Source organism: Triturus cristatus, chromosome 12, assembly GCF_964204655.1.
Source record: "Triturus cristatus chromosome 12, aTriCri1.1, whole genome shotgun sequence".
In the NCBI taxonomy this organism is placed as follows: domain Eukaryota; kingdom Metazoa; phylum Chordata; class Amphibia; order Caudata; family Salamandridae; genus Triturus; species Triturus cristatus.
Genome location: NC_140595.1, coordinates 93,827,513 through 93,842,823, shown reverse-complemented (window position 1 = coordinate 93,842,823; position 15,311 = coordinate 93,827,513). Strand labels below are relative to the sequence as shown.

Genomic DNA, 15,311 nt, shown 5'->3' with positions numbered 1-15,311 from the left:
AGGGAATAGGTTGAGTGACAGGAGAGAGATGGGAAAGGCTGAGGTGGCAGTCTGCATGGAGGAAATGCAGCGGCAGGGTTTGTGTGGACAGCTCAATGTCTCTGCATGGAAGAAAGGAAAGCTCGCAATCCGAGTGTGGAAGTGGGTGGAAGTCACTGTACAAAGGGCCACAATCGCTCAATCTGTGTATGGAGAATCGAGAAGAGGGTAGGGAGATTTCTAGAGCGCGGCTTTTCACCTTTTGGCTTTCTCAGATGTGGCAAGCAGAAAGAGGCTCTGGGGACATCCAAAGTCCATTTAATTTGTGCCGACAAGCCCTAGCCAGAGTTGTCCCTGGCCTCCCAGGACTTCATGATGTTCAGTCGAAGGCCAGAGTGGAGGAGTCCATTTCCTTGTATTTCACAAAAAGCTTGTAATAAGTAGGTCCTGCCCATGGGCTTGGAATCAGGGTAATCCAGGGATGGGGGCCCATGACTACCACTGACCGCCCCAACAGCGCATCGTGTGGACGGTTGTGGACACCGTCTTGCTTATCCTAGTTGGCTTCCCATTTCTGCAAGGTTTCAGTCCTTGTTCGAGGTAGTTGTGTGTACAGCGCAGAGGTTTTTTAACTAGATCCCTGGATCTAGTGGGTCCCTTTCAAGCCTAGTTTCCGGCAGTTCACATTCTAGTACGTTCAGGCACATTTTGACCCTCTTATCCGGTCACCTTCTCACCCGACCACGGAGTTTCTTTGGAAGCTATGTTTAGTAACCTAACTAAGCATTCACCAGATCTCTGCTCTGCTCAATGCTGGGTTCCAAGGAGCGGGATGAGCGATTACAGTAAGAGTTGGTTGTGGAAACAGGCGAGTGCACACTCCTCCTTAGTAAATGTTGATCTTCTTTTGACCAAAGAAAATTCAAAATGATATCTGTTTTCTGCTTTTATTTTTCACATTTATATCCTGGTTCATACGTTGTTGTCATACTGCAGAATTTTACAGGAATGGTTTTAATTAGACATTCAACAGCCGACACGTGTTTCACCCTTTGGCGGTCATGTGGACCAGGGCTTTCTCAAGGCTTTTATAATCTAAACAGCAGGTTTTATCATGTATCACAGAATTTAACACAGTATGTTGAATCAAAGATATTTTCAAGTCGGAAGGCTGCAGGTCCTGGGTATAATCCCTTGCCAGGTCGAAAAGTGGTGTCAGTAAGAGTTGGTGCAGGCCGACATATCCGGCAGCAGGTTTGACCTGAGGTGCAAATGATCCAGAAGAAGCTTCAACTTGCCTTGCCTTCTGGAAGGAGGCCTTCTGCAGTTCACCGTCTGGACAAAGGGCAGCTTCTTTCAAAAGTAACATGTCCACCTTGGCTCCATTGCTGCAGAGGAAGCTCTCCGGTAGGACAGGCGTTCCAAGCTTGTGGTGATGCTTAAATGGTTTCTTAACTCACTTTTCGACTGGAAGTGGTTTCGAATGCGACGGGGTGGTGCTTGAAAGTGCTTCTGGTGCCGTTGTGGTGCACACTGCAGAGGCTGCACTCATGCATTACACAGCATGAATAAGAGAAAGGACCGCTCAGCTGCTGTCCTTGGAGTAGTACAATGGCATACCTCAGGTCTCAAGCAAAAAGTGATAGTTATACCGCCACGGAAGTGACATCACTTCTGTTACCAGGATGTCCGAGCCCCTAGTGGCCCTTCCCGGAAATTACACCACTTCTGGCCCATTGTACCGCTCCATGGCATGCATTGAAGAAACCACTGATCTGATCAGGACCTGTTGAATTTCAATAGAGAGGTTCAGATCCATTTTAGTCTAAAACTGGACAGTGTCTTCTAATTCTTAAACTGTCCATGGGGACCACCGTGCCATGGGCTGCTGAGGAGTCAAGGACAGTCCAGCCTAATTCCTACTCAGTCTGCGAGTTCCACTCTGCAATAGGCTGCAGAGAGGACGAGGAAGAGTAGCGCGTCTCCCTACCTTTCTCCAAGGAGAGGAGATTTGCTCAGAGGTTCACAATAGCGATTCAATAGTTCATGTTATGTTAACATTGATTGGTCTAGCGCCGTTTCCACTAGTTTGGTCTTGTAGCGCTGTCGAGTCCAGGTGCCTCTGCACCCAGGCCCGAGGAGCCCGGAGTCGGTTTTCTTTGGGAGTACCGCCAGGGTGAGCGCTGATAGTACTCAGAGTATGTTTGGTGTGTGTAAGGCCGGATCTCTTTACCGATTGTGGTATGTGCCATGTGAAGCACTGGTACAGGCATTGCCCAGTTAGCAAAAGCTAATATAGCACATCCACAATCCATGTAAAAAGGTCCAGCTGAATGACCAGTAATGGGGACCCTTCGTCGTTAGAAGTCAAATAAGTAATTTCATAAATCAAGAAGTCAAATATGGCAGTCCAAGATCCAACAAAATGTGATGAAAAGTCCACGTGATGTCAGTAGAAGATGTTCTTTTTATTTCTTTCAGAAATCAATATCCAAGATAGAACACAGCCAACACGTGTTTCGTCAGTACTGGTCAGTCCAACAGACTTTCTCAAGGCTATTGAATGAAAGTATAAATGATGGAGTCCGATGACAAGTTCAGAAAAATAAATACATATACAGTTCAAAGTCCACACCGTGTAAATGGCTAAAGTCAGGGTAATCTAAGTCGAACAAATAAAGTGACCAAAAGTAAGGTCAAAGAATATACATCAGGATCGTGATGCGTCCATATCATTCCAAATGACAAGGAGTCCTCGAGGTCACCGCGCATGCTAATGCTCACCGGTAATTTGATTGTATGTTGGGGGCAGCTGTGAAGTCTGTGATACCCACCAATGTGGAATCCCTGCGGTGGGTCATGCGTGTGCGCTGGGGTCCTGGGGCCTGACCTGTGCTGCAGCAACTCTTGTACCTATTTTTTTTAATTGTCTTAGCATCTCTTTTATCATATTTTACTGGCCTTGGCAGGTCTCTGATTGCTGAGCAGTTATCTCCTTACTTAGTGTCTCCAATCTTCGGAGTGGCGTGAAGATGCCGTGTTTGCAATATCTCCTTAGAGTGAAGGGATGAACCGCTTCCTACTAGAAAGGCCATGACTGGGTACAATATATGGAAAGTCAGAGTGTACACAACCTCTGAAGAGTTTCTTGAGTGGTAATAGTCTGTGTGTTGGGGGGTGTGAGGGGTAAGGGTTGCGTGGAGGCCTCAAGAGGCAGCGGGTTGTAGACGGAGGGATGGACAGAGGACAGCGGAGTCTGAGGGATCCGCTGAGTGTTAGAAGAGTGGGCAGTCAAGGAGGGAGCAGTGACTGTGGAATGGGGCATAACGTGTCACAGGGGGCCGGTCTGGGGGTGAATGGTGAGGAGTTACTGTCTATAATAAAGGAAGGAGGCGTGGTCTGAGAAGAAGGAGATGGAGTGACTGCAAGTAGTGGTCAGAGGAGAGAGAGTGAGTGAGTTCATCCTGCAGGTGGAAGGACTCACTGCAGGTGTAGAAGGGGTGGGAGGATGCAGGCTGGATTAAAAGGAGGGGGGGGGGGTGACTGGACGAGGACATACGGTGGCACGAGGCGCTACAGTCTGTATCAAAGGAAGGGGGCGGGGCGAGAGGAACAGAGTAGGTATAAATGCAGATAGTGATGAGAGGAAGTGGCGGGAACCCTCAGCAGGGAACAGGAAGCGAGCTGCATCGTCTGCACGCAGGAGTGACGACAGGCTGCTGGTGAAAGGAGTGACTGCTGAAAATCTGAGTTGAAAAGCGCAATGTCTGTGTATAAGGAGCGGGAGGTCACCGTCTGGGTGGAAGGAGAAAGCAAAGATAATCTTTAGAATGAAGGCAAGGTGCAGGGTCTGTGACTGTGTGAGGGTGGTAGGGGCGGAGCTTGTACAGGGGGGAGGAGCTTCAGATTTCTCATCAATTACGCTGGCATATTTTGATAAAATACATTATATGAGAAGCAGGACATGGGAGGGGCTTACAGCGTGTGCATGCAAAAACACACACATGAAAGCCGACAGACATGTCACCACTCCCGACTGAAAGCACCAGGACCCAAGTATTTACTACAGAATACATTTATAGGGGGGGGGGGTTACACCCCCGGGCGGAAGTAGATGTGGAAGTCCGCGTGAGGGCTTCTCAGGCCTTGATTTGGACTAAGACGATTCTTCGACTCTGGAGCCAGTGAGCACCGCCGGCCCCTTGGGAGTCAGAGAGCCCCCAGTGAGTGTGTCTGAAAGACCCCGTACCTTTGGAAGCTCTGATTCAGACACCTTAGTGTGCTCTGCTGGTGAACCGTATGTGGGAGTCTGTCACTTCCAAAGTCCGCCAACGGAAAATTCCACGTGTTCCACCGATTCACAGAAAGGGAGGGCCAGACACCTTTCAAAGCCCTTCATCGGACAGCTTTGTACGGTCCCCCGATGCACAGTAAAGGGGGCGGCGGGGGGGGGGGGGGGTCTGACTATTCCAAAGCCCCGGCTCAGACACCTCTGTGTGCCCCATTGATGCACAGTAAGTGGGAGTCTGACAATTCCAAATCCCTTCCTCGGACAGCTCTCCAGACACCTCTATGTGCCCCATTGATGCACAGTAAATGGGAGTCTGACAATTCCAAAGCCCCGTCTCACAGACCTCTGTATGCCCCATTGATGCACAGTAAGTGGGGTCTGACAATTCCAAAGCTCTTCCTCCGACAGCTCTCCAGACACTTCAATGTGCCCCATTGATGCACAGTAAGTGGGAGTCTGCCAATTCCAAAGCCCCGGCTCAGACACCTCTGTGTGCCCCATTGATGCACAGTGAGTGGGAGTCTGACGATTGCAAAACCCTGGCTCAGACACCTCTGTGTGCCCCAATGATGCACAGTAATGGGGGTCTGACAATTCCAAAGCCCCGGCTCAGACACCTCTCTGTGCCCCATTAATGCACAGTGAGTGTGAGTCTGACGATTGCAAAACCCTGGCTCAGACACCTCTGTATGTATGCCCCACCGATGCACGGTAAGGGGGGGGGGGGGGGGGTCTGACTATTCCAAAGCCCTGGCCCAGACAACTCTGTATGTATGCCCCACCGATGGACTGTAAAGGGGGGGGGTCTGACTATTCCATAGCCATGGCTCAGACACCTCTATTCGGTCCACCGAGGTACAGAATGGGAGAGCCTGACACTTTCGCCTGTACAATGTTTCCCTACTGGTGCAATAAAATACCTCAGCCCTGCAGTGTCTGCACAGACTTGATGCACAACTCGCCTCAGTCTATTTTTGTCTTGGATATAGAACTCTCTGGAGGGCGCCCCCTCCCCTCCCTGAAGTCGGGAGTCTGGGAAACATCCAGGGTCCGGACAGGTCGGGGGAGAACAGTCTGGGGAGGACCCAGAGTCCCGTGCGGAGTCAGCAAAGCCCTGCGCAGGACTTGAGCCCCCTGCAGAAGATCCCTACATAGGGCCCACAACTCTCCAGCGGCGAGTCCCGGGGTCCCCGCAGCGGACCTAGAACCCCTGGCGCTGGCCCCAGACCCCCTGCCTCCATGTGGAGGTCGGTGCGCCCACTGCAGGAGACCCGGGAGTCCAGCGGATATCCGTGCCGTACCCGCAAGCCCAGCAGGTAGCCCAGAGGACTACTGGAAGCCCTGGGCAGCATGCAGTCAGCCAGCTGTGCCCTGCGGTGCAGAGACAGCCCAGACCAATGTTGCGCAGACCCTCGCTGCGGAGTCTGGCGCAGAAGCTACGCAGATCTACCGAGAGCCCCGCAAGGCTGGAGCTCGGGGCGCCCCGCCGAGTCTGGTGGAGGGCTCCAGGAGCCCTGCAGCGCCGACGGACCGGCTCCAGCAGCCCCAGTGTGTCCGTGCCCCGACCCCACAGCAAGCCACGTCCGTCCCTGCATGCGAGCTCTCGGGATCCCCGCGTCTGTGCAGAGCTCGGGCACCCTCAGCGCCGGGAAGTCTAAAAGAAAGCCGCGTAGCGCTATATATCACACGGTAAGTACTGCGCACAGTACAGTCGCTTATGCGCCAGGCACGTAACGCACACATTCGACACCAGAGTTATAGGTTGCCAGAAGCTTTTCTGCAAAAGGAGTGAAAACTAAAGTTAAATCACACAATGCAAACAGCACCCCCACCTCTCCGCTGCACGGTACAGCGAGGACGGGGCGCTCTGAGACCCTGCACCCCAGGTCAAATTTCGGACACACCCACCCCTGCTGACCGACTGACCTAACTCGTTACTCGGCCCTGCTCCGCCAGTATCATCATTCAGCACAACCCCCAGGTTAAAAACCTTTGCATACAAAATAAAGCATCAGCGACGCATATACCGGGCAATTAACCACCGTGAGAAGCCCCCGCCCCAGGGGGGAGACTTCCATGGACGTCAAAAAGTTCCCGGGGCGCCCTGCAGTTCGTGGGCACAGACAAGGTCCCGCCCGGGGATTAAAGGGAACAGCGGACCTTGGTACTTCGCAGCCACGGATAACAGTAGAAGGAGAGAGCCCCTTACCTGGTACCCCGAATCCTGCTCCCTATTCCCTGGGGTAGGAGACGAGCCAGCAGGGGGTGTCGAATCGCGGGGCCCCCTGCCTCTGCTTAATAATCCGATAGGGGGGCAGTGTAGACTGGACGGAATAGTGTTGGCTCAAAGGGGGAGAAAAACAAACTGCTGCATGCCAAAGCTCGTAATTCAGCCCCCTCCCCTCCCCTCCCCCTGCTCCTCCTCCGGAGAGCGGAGCCAATGGCCGCCCACGGCCCCTCCTCCCGGCCCGCCCATCACCTCCCCTCCCAGACCTGGTCCTCCGATATCCCCTCTCAGTACTGCAAGTCTCCAGTCCCTGCCTCTCCCCGCATCTTTCAATCCGCGCGGGCACCCAGTGGCGCCCCCTGACCCCTCCGAGCCAGTATCCGACCGCTCCTGCTCGTATCCTTACCCTACATACCTACCTCTGCCTCTCTACCTCCACCCATGCCCTTCCGCCAGTCACCCTTCCCCCCCCCGTCCGCCTTCACTTTGGATTTCTTCATCTCCGTTCTCTGCTCCTGTCCATCACCCAGGGCTTCCTCCGCCCCCGCCCAGGACCCGCCCCTTTAATACAAAGTATTAGCACGGCAAGTTCGGCAGGTATTTCCCGCATGCACACAAGGGGTATTTAAAACCATACAGTGTACTGTAGGACCTTTTGAGCTATTTTCCGGAAATTGCCCCGATTAATTATTAGTCCATCGACACTTCTGCCCCTCCCATCAGTTCACACCAGCCCCACTCCGCCCTTTCTCCACCCCATCCCACCTCACTCCCGTTCTCCATCCATCATCACCTCCTTGTCCCTCAAAACCCCATCATGGGAGGCAAGATCTCTGCCCCCCTCCCTGTTTCTAATCCAAGTCAAATTTATGCGGGGGGGGGGGGGGCAGGCGGGGGGTCGGCAGCCTGAGAGGGGGGTCCTAGCTGTGGTACCCGAGCCCACCCTCCGCTGCTGCCTGGCACAATTATATATCAGACAAGAGGTGTGAGAATCGGGGGTGTCAGCAGGGAGGGGCGGAGGCACGGAACACACAGGAAGGCAGGCGGGCTCCAACAGGCGGAACGCCAGGCTGGTCCAGGGGCAGAAAGCCCATTGTTCAGTAGAGCGCTGGCCTCCAGGCTGCCTAGCCAGGGCCGGCTCTTAGGGCGGCGCGACCGGTGCGGCCGCACTGGGCGCTGATCTGGAGTGGGGCCCTAATCTCAAGGGGGTGTGGGCGCTGAGCGTAGCAATAACATACGATTTAAAAGTCGCTGCTCCAGAGTTCCTTGTGTGTCCAGCTTTCAGGCAGCAATAACAAAGTCAAGATAACTCTTGAGATTGATGTTGCTGCTAGACAGAGACATAAGAGTTTCATCTAATGGCAGCTTCAACTGGTCATAAAGTAGCGCAGAGGGTTAATATGCCTGCTGCAAAGAACAGATCTGTATTATATGGAAAGCTGAGTGGATTAGTAAAGCCAGCCTTACCAGCACTTTCAAACAAATGGCATTTATTAGAGAGAGGGGCTATGAAGAGATGAGGGGCACTTTTGCCTGGTGGTAGTGAGGAAATCCGAGGAGGAGGTCATGGGGAGGGTGTGTGCCAAAAAAGGTTGTCATAGCAGGCGCCACCAGTGCTAAAGCCAACCCTGAGCATAGCCTGGCCGTGATGGCACAGGGGGAAAGACCCATCGATGGATGGGGGCAAGAACGAGTTCGGGAACATGTGAGAGTTGGGGCGAGGGACCAGAAATGGAAGAAAGGGAGGCATGAGGGAGTCTGCTCTGGCGGAAGCGACGAGTTTGTGGTGAGGTGCTTCCAGTAGGGCAATTAGACATTTTGTTCTGTTAAGTGATTTGTGAGCTTTGATGAGTTGTGAGTTCTATGTTCTTGGTGCCTCATCCACAATATTATATTGGCGCCCCAGCCACAATAGTGACGTATGCCGTGTTGCAATGGCGCTGCAGCTCAACGTAGACTGTGTTGCTAAATGTGCCTCAAGATTGTGCAGTGTGTTGCCCTTGGCCTAGGAGCAGAATAAGTTATGTTGAAGCGGGGGCTTAGAACCCAACAGCAGCGCGGTCTCACTAAAATGCATATTCAGTCCCTAAAAGAACATGGATCTATCTATACTGGGGTAGGTGTCCCAGCTCCAAAGGCAGTGTGACTTGCGTGAAGTGCCCAGAAGTAGTCAGTGTAGGCGCCCAGAACCAATTGGTCAAGTGAGCAGTGTTGTGAGCACCAAGGCCACTATATCTTAGTGAGCTATTTTGAGTTCTTTACTTGATTCTGTACTAGATAAAGGCGGTCCCCTGCTGTTATCCTGTACCGGATGTCCCCGCCATCTCCCTCCCTACCCAAATGGACATAAGCGGGCCCTTCCAGTCAGTCAGTCGTGCTGTTCTCCCTAATATATGCAGATGAGGGAAAGTCATCAGAGGCAAGAAGCTACAACCGTCTTTTTATAGCACTTACTACCCCTGACAAGGCGTCAAAGAGCTTTCTCGGCGAGTAGCACGCTACTCTGGAACCCAAACAGGATTAGTGATGAATTAGTATAGGGAGGTGTTAAATTAATTTGAGTGGTGGACATGTGAGTTTGTTATTTGCATTGAAAAAGGATAGTGGAGGGATACAAGAGAGAAGGGTTTGCATTTATATAGCGCTGGCTACCCCTGAGGAGGTGTCGAAGTGCTTTTCGGCAGGTAGCATGCTCATAAGCTTCACTCACTTTTATGTACAGAAGTTAGAATCCCTGCTTTACATTTAAGTTCTTTACTTGATTCTATACTATATAAAGGTGGTCCCCTGCTGTTATCCTGTACTGGATGCCCCCGCCATCTCCCTCCCTACCCAAATGGACGCAAGCGGACCCTTCCAGTCAGTCAGTTGCGCGGTTCCCCCTAATATATGCAGATGAGGGAAAGTCATCAGAGGCAAGAAGCTACAACCGGCTTTTTAAAGCTGGCACGACAAGGGCTTGAAGTCCTACCTGCAGAGATCTAACTTCGGCGGCCATGTTTGATGTGCCTCAGGCTTTTACTGTCTCCATATCAAACGCCTGCCTCTACCAGTGCTTCTGAGCGCAGGGCAACAGAGAGCCGAAAATGGATGTATTCATTAATCCTCAGAGGTCTCTTCTGATTTCAAACTGTAAATGGCTGAAAGCTTGAGGCTCTCGTTCGGCCTGGGCGGAACAGGTAGGGCGTTATCGTCGCCCGCGACCTCTCTTATTATGCGCCTGGACCTGCTGTTCAGTTGTATCGGAGCTAGAATGGATTTTGGTGGTTTAAGCTGTAATATTAGGAGCATTTATTCTGTTTTTTTGATGACCCATGTCTTTAAAAAAAACTAGGTTTTCTACACTCATATATTTCTCATATGTGCTTTCATATCCCTCTCTTATTGAAATCCAAACGCCACTGAGCAATGAGATAAAAGGCACCAGGGGTACTGCTTGGAACCTTATAGATGAATGCTTGTTCATGCTGCGTATCGTTTCACAATGAACTATACAAAAACGTAATGGATGGATAGATTGAATGAATCTCAGACATTGGTGATCACTCAGGCCTGCATCCCAGTGCATTGTTATTTTGCTCACCATGTCACCTCAGTCTGGACCCAGCCATATGCAAATCAGTGTTGACCCGAATCCTATTGGAACAGTCCGATAAGAACTGCTAAGCCCGGTCCCACCCGAGCCGGAATACTAGCAACCCAGGACCCGTTTCCCCATATTAGGGCTCATCAGTCTGTATAGTTTGGCTCCATTGGCACGGTATGCACGTATCTAACTCTAGGGTGTCCAATTAGTATACTAAAAAGTGATAGATTGCATGTGCGAATTAATCTCAACAATTGGTATGGTACAGTCCAGTAAGAACTGCCTGGCCAGGTCCTCCCTGAACCAGAACGCAAGCAACCAAAGACCGGTTTCCCCCTTATATGGGTCCATCAGTCAGTATAGTTGGTTCCAGTGACACAGGATGCACATTACCTACGTCATGGCACTCCCATCACTCTTAGCGTATCAAACTGAAGTATACTAAAAAGTGATGGATTGTATGTTCAAATTAATCTCAGCAATTGGTAATTACTCAGGCCTGCATCCCAGTCCATCATTATTTGCCCACCAGGCCATCTCAGCTTGGACCCAGAAATATGCAAATCAGTCTTGACCCTGCTCCAATAAGAACAATTCAGCCCAAACTGCAAGGCCAGGTCCTCCCTGAACCAGAAGACAAGCAACCCAGATCAATCTCGCCCTTATAGATGGTCATCAGTCGGGCATAGCTTGGTTCCAGTGGCACAGGGAGAGGGGTCCAGCCCATGCACTGTGCCAGTAGCGAGTCACATATTCTTACTGGGAGTGGTTTCTAAACCATGCACTGTGCCAGGAGAGAGTCACAACACATATTCTTACCGCAAGAGGGTCCTGCCCCGAAATACACATTAACTCTTCTCGGGGTAGGGTAGAGACTCTAAAGTTGACACACACTTGTTCGGCCGCCATTCAAACGTTCACATCAACTTTCAATGTAATTGGCATTGGGCTAATGGCCAGTTTCGTGGGACAAAGATAATACGCTGGAGCGCAACACCAGCTGTGCGAAGAACATGACAGCCGCAAGATCTGCATAAACCTGCCAGGTGCCCTCACGGACGACTGCCGCCCAGTATTATAGACCTGGGAACAAACCTGCAACTCGGCAAGGCTCTACTCTTCTGCAAGGAATGCTGCCTGGAAATCTGCCAGCAAAGAGACCGCCATGGCCTCCCATGGAATCCTAGAGTACCCTTAAGGTCCACAGACCCCACTCCGAAGAGGCCAAGGAGTGCCGAGACATCCTCACTGTAAATGCAGCTGATCTGCCAACACGGCTGTGACTGCGGCTGGTGAGCCCGTGCACCTGCAATAACTTTTCACTGCCAAATGTGCTGCGGGTACTCCCCTAGGAGCAACCTCACATTCTTCTAACTTCCGCCCAGCCAAACCTCAGCATGTGCCCAGCCGCCGATGTGGGGAAATTGCTTTCCCTGAGGTTGGCATTGAAAATGTACGCCGCAGTAGGGTACATTTCCAGCACATCATGGTACACGTCTTTCCAATCTCATGACAAATCTCCATGGCTGGCATGTTGCTTTGTCATAGAGGTACTACCCAAAATTGGTGGCCCTCCGACAATCCTAAACAAGATGGCTGGTCCGCTAGCATCCAATCCGAAAGAGGATAAGCACCCAAGCACGTCCTCCTAACTCATAATATACATCGCAAAGGTTGCTTGGTACCCCATATGTCCATAAGTACCCCAGAATGGGGTGTCATTGCTGTACTACAATAGACAGGCATGAGAGCTTTATGTCTTGTTTGATCCCCCTAGGTGACCTTTCTGTGACTTTCCAAGTGAATGACACCATAGGTTGTTCTCTACTCAAGCAGCATTTGTGATATATATGGTCCATCAGCATCTCAAGCCGTCCGTCATACGGTGGCATGAATTCTCAACAGCGGGGCCAATCGCGGTTCTGCAGTACTGAAGGCAGGGTAACCCTAACACTCTATGTCAGACAGGGGAACGAAGAGGTAGGAAGTAGTAATGTCAGAGATATTTTAGGTGCTATCACAGAGAGAGGACTAATGTACATAATACCACAAAACCAACCATGGGAACCAATAACAAAAGCAATAACAGCTGATGCCAAACACAGTTCTTGGACCTTACAGTCCATGGGCAGGGAGATCCCCTGTACTATCTCTGGAATCCAGTACATTCCTAATAGTACGATTCCTGTTCTGTACTGTAAAAGAGAGCCCTCCTCTTACTCTAGCTTCACTGCCAGGTTCACCAAACAAAAACAAAATCTTGAGCGAAATGGAAAAAGAAACAGAGACTTTGAATTCTTTGCAGCATCACCCATTTTGGCTGCAGACAATAAATAAAGCAGTCATGCGAGGTGACTGTGAAACAGAAAGAGTTTCCCATTTTTTGCAAATATTCTTGGCAGTTCCACAAGAGTTCGTTAAGAAATTCCTTGCATGGGAAAGTTGGTACTTTCTTTCCGCTGCTCTCTATGCAGCCTCTTCCTGTTGTATACAAATTGAGCAATATTTTGCCCCGAGGGCCTGTGGGGGATGGAGTGTGAGCAAACTCTCCAAGCCTGTACATGGCTGGGTAAGAGGTGTGCCAGGAAAGTCTGACATCCGGTGCTTTCACAAACCAGAACTTTCAAGGAGGTGTGGTGGCATCTCTACCTCGTGGACAAGAGTAGTGTCTGTAGCTTGTCACCGAGATATTTTCTGAAAGAAGTGTCTGGCAAAAATGTCTCTTTTCGAGACTAGGTTAAAAATGAACATTAACATTTAAAAAAGTTTTAAAAAAATGTAAACAGAAAGCTAGAAATAAAGGCATGAGTAAAACACACTGATTTTATTTTGGATTTTCAATGTTTTATTCTGATGGAGCTAAAACGATGACCATCACGCAAACCATTAATAAGCATTACCCATTAGGTCTCCACTTTGAAAGGCGTTAGGCTGTTTGGCATTGTCAGTGCTTTGTCTGACACTAAGGAGCATCGTCAAAAAAGAAAAAAATAATTATTGTTAATGCTGGCCAGCATCGACTGAAAAAAATCTGAAATATACGTCTCCCGTGTGATGATGTGGACGTTTGTACACCTATGAGTCATGACGCCACGGCAGCTCCAGCAAGATGTCGTATTTGCATACGTGCATCCTCTCGTATGTGCGCATGTGCATCACGCCACTGTGCCGGCCATTTTATTGTTTTTCATTCACCGTTACAAGAAAGCAAACGGCAATCTTAGAGCGCTATATTAAAAACAAAATTTGGCATTTTTGGAGAAAGCAACAGCCCAATAGCAATTAGAGCAGCCAGGTCTCAAGAAAAAGGAAAAATAATGGGAAAAAAACCATGGTTGTAACAGGGCCCCTACTTTGGTCACTAGGCCTCAGCGCGCTGCGCTGCAGCAATGACACACGCACACACCGAGTTGTAGTGTGAGCCAAAAGACCGCGTGCATGAGGCGCAGTTCCGGAGCATGTCGTCACCGCGGGGGCGGTGCCTGGTGGTTGTTACAGTGGCGTTGAGCAGCAGCGAGGGATGGTGAAGCAACTGAATTCTATAGGGTTGTGGTGATTTACGAGGGGCGGGTAGAAAAGAACTAGCTGGGCAGGTTTGGGGGAAAAAAGTTGTGTGTAATGAGGGAGGCCATCAACGACCGGGGACAGCAACATGGGGTACATAGGGGCAGGAATGTGAGGATGAAGCAGTGCACGGGTGGGGGAGGGGGGTAAAGCAAGAAAACAAATGCACTCACATGGACTACTCAAGAAAAACACATCCAACAAGAAGGATGATAAAGACGCTATGCTCAATGGGAGGGACAAACACAGGAAGAGGAAGGAAAGATATTGAATAAGAAGAAAGCAAATGAGCTTGGGAAGAAAGCCAGACAATAATAGGCAAAGCGCTCGAATTTGGTTCTCCAGCTCTGAAGTCGGCAGCTCAGTCCATTACGCCACATCCTCTCCCCACTTTCATGGTTCTGTTTTAGGTGGCACTAACAGGAGAAATGGGCTGGTGCAAGCTGCCTCTTGACGAGAGCCCCGGCACTTATTTTTTTTTTACAAATTAATCCCTTAAGGCCAGGAAAGATTCTTCACATAAGTTGTGATCGATACATGCATGGAAACGCTTGAGCTGTAGCATTTTGGTCCACCTGTAGACTCTGAGTAAGACATTGTGGAATCCTCAAATATACGGCATTCTTCTAGTCAGTTCCGTAGGAGGTAAGAGCCTGGACCACTTTCTGACAGGAGGAAAGTCGAAGGAGAGGGATGACTTTTAAAAAGTGCAGCGGATAGGAAAATAGGTCGCCGCAATTCATTTAATATGCACAGTAAATGAAAGCTGGCCCTCAAACAGAATACCCACCTTCTTGGCAGAACTGGAGGAAAGCCTGGGAAATCCTTGACACCTTCTGGCCACCAAGAGGTGGACCCAACCAGTGACTGTTTGCTGAAAAAATAAATTCAATTTTCTCTCTGTTCAATTTCAGACAGTTCAGATTCATCCACTGAGATACATCTATGCCACCTCGCTCTTGGTGTATTCCATTCATACAGGTTCTACACATAAGGGGAAAGGGGAACGGGATGATGAGAGAGGGCTCACAACTGTTTATTCACACAATAGTAATCCTCTTTCTTTCCCACTCTATGTAGACCAGCTACATCTGGTGATAGTATGTACTGTTGTCTTGTACCAATGAAAAATAACAGCGTTTAACACTTATTTTCTGACTCAATTTACAAATAACAATAGACAGTCACGCTTCAAACTTCGTAAGTTTTTTGCTTCTTTCGCCGCTCTCTCAATGAGGTGGCATTATTTCAAGTCATTAAGACTGTCCTTTTTTTCCACTTGGGCATCTATCCTCAGTAATATCTTGACCTTGCACCCGCTTGCATTTTCACCTAATCGTTTTTTTGCAGTTCAAGATTCTCCATGCGTTCTTCTCAATCTCGCTTTACTATTTGCTTATAAATCTTGCTTGGCTTACATTTATACATTTATACGTTTGTGCACTTTGCTTGCTTTCTTAGTTGAATGATTAACTTCTTTCTTACAGGTAGTCTGGAATTAACTTCTTCACGTACAATGACCGCAGTGGCAAAGATACTTGGGCTGGCGGTGGTTGCGCGGCTCCGTCTTGCTAAAGGTACCACTCTTCTAAATTCAATATCTTACAAGGTGAGTTTGTGATGAGTGCAGTTTTTACACTCTTACCATCTCAGATCTTTAAATC

The 15,311-nt window shown here is 49.8% G+C and overlaps 1 protein-coding gene and 1 long non-coding RNA gene across 6 annotated transcripts in view; one reads left to right on the top strand and one right to left on the bottom strand.

The window, feature by feature from the left end:
• SEMA6C (semaphorin 6C) overlaps nt 1-6,661 on the bottom strand; it is a 341,729-nt gene extending 335,068 nt beyond the window's left edge. For all 4 annotated transcript variants that reach the window (XM_085638745.1, XM_085638747.1, XM_085638748.1 and 1 more), the window contains exon 1: nt 6,480-6,661. The gene's annotated coding sequence lies outside the window, so the exon portion shown is untranslated. The remainder of the gene's footprint in view (nt 1-6,479) is intronic.
• Nucleotides 5,288-15,311, top strand: part of LOC146772696 (uncharacterized) — a 123,035-nt gene continuing 113,011 nt past the window's right edge. Inside the window, exons 1-2 of one of the 2 annotated variants that reach the window (XR_014972242.1) lie at nt 5,288-5,959; nt 15,135-15,224. This is a non-coding gene — a long non-coding RNA (uncharacterized LOC146772696). Of the gene's footprint in view, nt 5,960-15,134; nt 15,257-15,311 lie in introns of both variants that reach the window. The other variant, XR_014972243.1, reaches the window with a different exon arrangement.